Source organism: Oratosquilla oratoria, chromosome 18, assembly GCF_046742065.1.
Source record: "Oratosquilla oratoria isolate Oo_2021 chromosome 18, ASM4674206v1, whole genome shotgun sequence".
Classification (NCBI taxonomy): domain Eukaryota; kingdom Metazoa; phylum Arthropoda; class Malacostraca; order Stomatopoda; family Squillidae; genus Oratosquilla; species Oratosquilla oratoria.
The window spans coordinates 56,226,456-56,232,463 of record NC_134794.1 but is presented as its reverse complement, the minus strand read 5'-3'; the positions used below and the strand labels follow the sequence as shown (position 1 = coordinate 56,232,463).

The window sequence follows — 6,008 nt, the reverse complement described above, 5'->3', positions numbered from 1 at the left end:
AGAGTAAAGAAAAAAAAAGTATATGAAAATCACTGAAATTCTGGAATTTGTGACGTTTGGTCTCGCCCGCTTGCACCGAAATTTGTTTATATATTTCGCATCTATATTACGACAACTCCAACGAATTTCTTTATAAAGTTTCTTGCGGAAATTAATGTTAAGGGATGGTGAAAGATAATTCCAGCAACCTTCCCGCTGCCCGGGAAGGAAGCGCCATTTTTTGTTGCGAGTATCACCAACTATCTTTTTTTTTTTCCTTTTTCTTGAAACATATGCTTTCTTCCTTAACCTAATCTAAAAATGCGTGCAGAGACAGACGTACATCTTGCACAAAGCACAGCCATGACTGGACAGTTAATCCATAGGTGGCGGGTATCTCGTCTTTTGTAAGTCTTGTTGGTAATTCAAACTTCCTTCTGGATGTATATTCGATAAGATACACAACGTAGATCCTAACGGATATACGTTCACCTATTGACTGCCGTCCCCTCCTTTGGCTCTAGTTTTTATACCAGATGATATGCTGACACAGCTATTTGCTGAGGGGGTTGTCATTCTTAACAATCCTTAACATTAGTTTTACATATCAGGGAGGTTAGACATTTGTATATGTTATAGTATATTGCTGGTTCTATTATGTAGTTGTTTCTTGTGATTTAATTTGATTCCGTATATTTGGGTCTGGAGTATAACGTGTGTGTTGGAATATATGTTGTCTGGCTTCTTAGCTATTCTCATGCTGTGAACATGTGATGGTGTTAGCCTAGAGGGCTGTGAGTGTATGTTTGTTCGTGTGTGCGTGTTGCTGCAGTTTTCCATGGGCGATATTTGTTTAAGGTTACATAATACCTCCCTCCCCGCAAGAAGTGACTCCTATCACCTGGGGTGATCAGCGGTGAGGGGATTTACATAAAAAATATTTTTATATACATTAGGAGTATGACACGATGCCTGTTGTAAAGCTTAAAAGGAGTGACAGGGGGGCTTAAATAGTCATAAGTTGATGGGGGTGTAGTCAAGAAGGTATCATGGCATGCTCAATTGTTCACCAAGGGATGACAGTTGCATCAGTATGCCTCCTAATACTATGTCAGATGCATTAGTACAAAGAATAAACCCTATCATAATTAGGAAAAATGAAAACTAGAGAACTAGTAAGTTTCTCTTTCAACTTGTCAAAAGCTTGTTGTAGTTCAGGCCCCCCAAATGAATTTTGAATCTTTCCTTAATAAAGAACTTAATGGAATAGCTGTCTGCATATCCTTTAATATGTCTCCTATAATGCCTTGTCAATCCCAAGGAACTAATAACTTTCTCTACATTGTTAGGTGCAGGGTAGTTCTTTACTGTTTCTACCTTTGAGTTCACTGTACTAAGTCCATGTCTATATTATGTCCCAAATAGATGACACTCTTGCAAAAACTTACATTTTCCAAATTTGACTTGCAACCCTGCTTCAACTAGTCTTGAGAATACCAAACCTAATTTCTTAAAGTGCTCAGTTGTTGTTTGAGTTTTTAAAATATCATCTAGAAATACACTGGCTATTTCCTAACAACTCATCTATTATTGTATTCATTAACCTCATATAAATTAATGGACTGTTATATAACCCAAACGGCATTCGTTGGGACACGTAGTGCCCCGTTGTTGTAGAAAATGCTGTATAATCTCGAGAATCTCCATGCAAGTCAATTTGCCAAAATGCAAATTTGGTATCTGTACTGCTAAAATACCGATTCTCGGTTCCCAAATTACGAAGTATATCTGTTATTACCGGTTACGGTAGTCGATCAGGTATTGTCTGTTTATTCAATTCCCTATAGTCAATACCTGGACACATGGTACCATCTGATTTTGGCACCAGAATCTATGGGAAGTTCCATTCACTTAGGGTTCATGACACCCTGCGATAACATTTCAACGATCAATTTATCTACAATGGCTAGCTTGGAATGTAGTAGTCTGTAGGCAGGTATATAAATAGGTTGAGTCCCTGGTTTTAATTCTATATGTTTTAAATCAGTTGTTTTGTACAAGGCGTCCCCGGCAAAGAAATTGCTTTTATGCGCTTCACTAGCAATGCAATAAAAATTGATACTAATTCAGGACAACAAGTAGGCCCTATTCAACCCTTATAAAAAAAAAAAAAAAAAAAAAAAAAAAACGTAGACTCAGGTACGAGATTCCATCTTTTCAGGCCTCTCGTTTATAATCTTTATGTGTCTTAGACTTGAAAAAATCCTGTTTGTGTACTTTTCTTAAGACTATGTCTTTATTCAAGGTTCTAGTCACTAATATTTCTACCTTGTTCTTGTATGTCTCATAAATCCCCAAGTCCATTTTCAAACATTTTACCCTAATTGATTCTGGGATGGTTAAAATTTTGGAGTCTAGAGTGACTACTTTCAACTGCACTTCAACTGTGTTATTTGCTCTGGAGTGCAATATTGTCGACTTTACTACGCCACCTTCTGCTGCAAAGCTTCATTTGGAGTTGATGAATTCTGATTAATTTCTGGAATATCGTGAACATCAGGGTTGTGTTCACTATGTGTGCCTTTTTTCTTCCTCGTGTGTTATGTGTTCTTGAATAGACCGCTCTGCCCCGCTACTATCCAATCCAACATTAATATCTTCCCCATCTATCTCAATAGGTTCTCATATCACAGATACTGTCTCTAAGTATGATTTATTTAAAAATGAGATTAACTGTGATTTCACTAAGATCCCTAACTCAATCAGACATATGATCATACCCTCTTTTCTCATTGTCGCAAATCCTATCAATAAATTTCTTGGGAAAACAGATTTTTGTAGAGATATAACCGGAATGTGCAAGTGCTACTTTTTATACAAAATATCTAACTCAGTTTTATTTAATGTTTTTAACTGACTTCCTGTTACCCCCTGCAATGGGCAATGAACTGGTTTCAATATTTTTTTTTATTAATGTTTCAACCGTTTAAGCATTTTACCGGTCATAAGATTTACTACAGATCCTGCATCAATAAATATTTGAATAGGTCTATTGAATGCTTTACCCGCAATGATGGGTCCTATAGAAGTCCGTTCAGTTGTCAATTTAAAAGTTTCTCTTGCATTGTTGTTCTCTTTCTCATCACTGTCCAGTACACAATAATGTCTGCTTGTCGGTCTAGGGTTAGCTCTGTAATGTTGTTTTATTTTGTGTCTGGGGGTTTTCCTCGTGCTTCTGGGTGGGTACGAAAATTTGGCATACCTCTATAATACTGTGTTCTATGTCTTACTCTATTGTCATATAAACAGAAAAGTGGGTTTCTACGGTGATACTCATTATGAACCTCTTATTTGCAGTTTCTACAAATAATCTCATGCTATATGTCCCAATATGTTACAATTATTACACTGAAGTGTAGCATTCCTTGAAGTGCTTCTAACTCTATGTTCAGATCTTCTATTTTATAATCCTCCTAGAGTTCCTAGTTTCTTTGTGTTGTTGCATTCCTAATGCTATGACATATGGACTAACTGCTTTACTTTTTTGATAACCTAGTAAAAGATAATCTATCTCCCCCAAGTCCAATGTTTTTTTGAGATATCTGCATAGCTTAAATGCAGTTGTCTCGTCACTGTTGTATATCAATAATGTAAAAGCTATTAACTTAGTAGCATGAGAAACTTATAACTTGTCACTAGATCCACTTTCTGTATAGCTTTAATGCAGTTGCCTCGTCACTGTTGTATATCAATAATGGAAAAACTATTAACTTAGTAGCATGAGAAACTTTTAACCTGTCACTAGATCCACTTTCTATCCAAGTCCTTCAGCATAGAATTCATGTCCTTAGACTACATATTTTTGCTAAATATTCTGTTTTCGTTTAATTTGTTTTTATTGTCTTCATCATTCCATCCAAAGACTTGATAGGACCCTGATCACACTTTAATTTAAAGTGTTTAATGGATGATATTTTCATATTCCTTATATTTGTTTATATTTTCCATTTGCTGGAAATCTATTATAAGCCTAGTCCTACCCTTCTCAGGATCTACATACTGTTTTAAGATTTCTATCTTTTTTTCTCATCTTGCATTTTTCTTATCTATTAGTGTATCAATTATGTTAATGAATCTATTTATCCTTATTGTATTTTCTTCCCCCGAAAACTTTTGGACATTTGACTGCGAGGTAATAACCTCATGACGAAAAACTTTCGTGGCCATCTTAACTATAAATACAAGTATAATATATGTGAATTTGTACCTTCTCTGTTGATAATGTCGATTTGAATCGACTCCTTTTCAACTTGTAGTCATCCCTTGTAGTCGTCCTTCTCCTTGACTAGCTCCATCAGTGTGGGCATTTGCGTTCAGTCCTTGGTCCAGTAGGTTGCTTGGAGTTCGTGAGTAGTTGTTTGCGTTTTCCTTGCAAACTTGCGCGCGACGAAGGCTTGGCTGCACCGATTCTCTTGACACGGGTAAGTACGTATCTTCTTTAGTTGCGTGCGTTGAGTTGCGTGCATTCTAGTTGCGTGGGTTGAGCTTTCTCTTCGGAAAATTTTTATTTGCGTGCATTCCATCAAACCGCTGCCACTACTATTAGTCCTATCATCACTGTTACCGCTTGTCGCCACTGTCACCTCTATTGCCTCTGTAATCGCCCCTGTGGTCCTCACTTGTGGATATAGCGACTCACTCCTTTATCTTTTTTACGTTAATTCTTATACAGCGTCCTTCTCTGAGGTTCTATTACGGAATCCCATGAGAGCACGTATGCAAGATCCTAAGTGAGCTTTGCAGTGACGCAGTGATTGCCTTAGTCCAATAATCTTTAACTTTATATTTAAGATCCTCCCCCAAAAGGCATGACCTTATAATCGACTAAAACATATGAATCTGTTAAAAAAAAAAAAAAAAAAAAAAAAAAAAAAGTAGACCCAGAGGTAACTTGATACAGGTTTATAAGGTTCTAAAGGGAATTGACAACATCAAAAATGACCAAATTATCACACTGAATGAGAATCAGAAAAGAAACAATGGTCTCAAACTGTCAGGAAATAGATTTAGTTTGGAAGTGGGTAGAAACAACTTCGCTAACCGTGTAGTTAATGAATGGAATAAACTTCCTGAAGGGGCATTGCAATGTAGTTCAGTTTGAAGCTTTAAGCAAGATGCTCTAATGACTGTCATTTATTTTATATTATTTGTTTATTTGTTTTGTTATCATTTGTCTGTTTATTATTATTTACTTGATTCACATTTGTTATTAGCTATATGTCATTTTATCATTATTCACTATTTACCTGTTTGTTTATTATTTAACTATACCTATGCATTTATTTATTTATTTTATTTATTGTTTTTATATTACATTTTATTTATTTATTTATCTATTAATTTATTTATCATTATTATGATTTTTTCGCATCCAACCTAGATATGAACCAAGAGATCTCCTGTCGGCATGCCCCGCCTCTGTAATCCTTTTGTAACCCCTTCTTACCTTCTACACTATACTCTCTTGTATTTAATGATGAATATATGAAATCTTTATTAGATGATTCAATAAGTTGATTTAAGTAGTTACTAGACACTGAATATTTGGGCCCATAGCAATGACCCGTGGAAACCCACCCTTGTTGACACATTTAACTAAGAAATGCGCATGGCGATCTGCCTTCCTGTTATTCTGTACGTTATCTATTTATGGAATATATATATATATATATATATATATATATATATATATATATATATATATATATATATATAAATATAAATATATATATAATCATAACACGACTGTATGTTGTTAGGAATGGCTTAGGATTTGAGAGAAAGACAATGACAGTTAAGATTCCATTTAATTTGGCAACGTAGCTCATGCGACGTTACTGCCCGAGGTGTCCTTGACCTGACACAGTTGGCAGGTCGGGTCATTCACACATCCGCTACCATGGTAAGCAGCGAACCTCTCTTATCTATATGGAGTTATGCGGCAACAACACGGACCCCTGGGGTTCCAC

General features: G+C 35.8%; 1 protein-coding gene across 4 annotated transcripts in view; it reads left to right on the top strand.

Moving 5' to 3' along the window:
- The window catches only part of LOC143035250 (ATP-sensitive inward rectifier potassium channel 12-like), a 309,593-nt gene that overhangs the window by 119,114 nt on the left and 184,471 nt on the right, over nt 1-6,008 (top strand). The gene's annotated exons all lie outside the window — the stretch shown is intronic.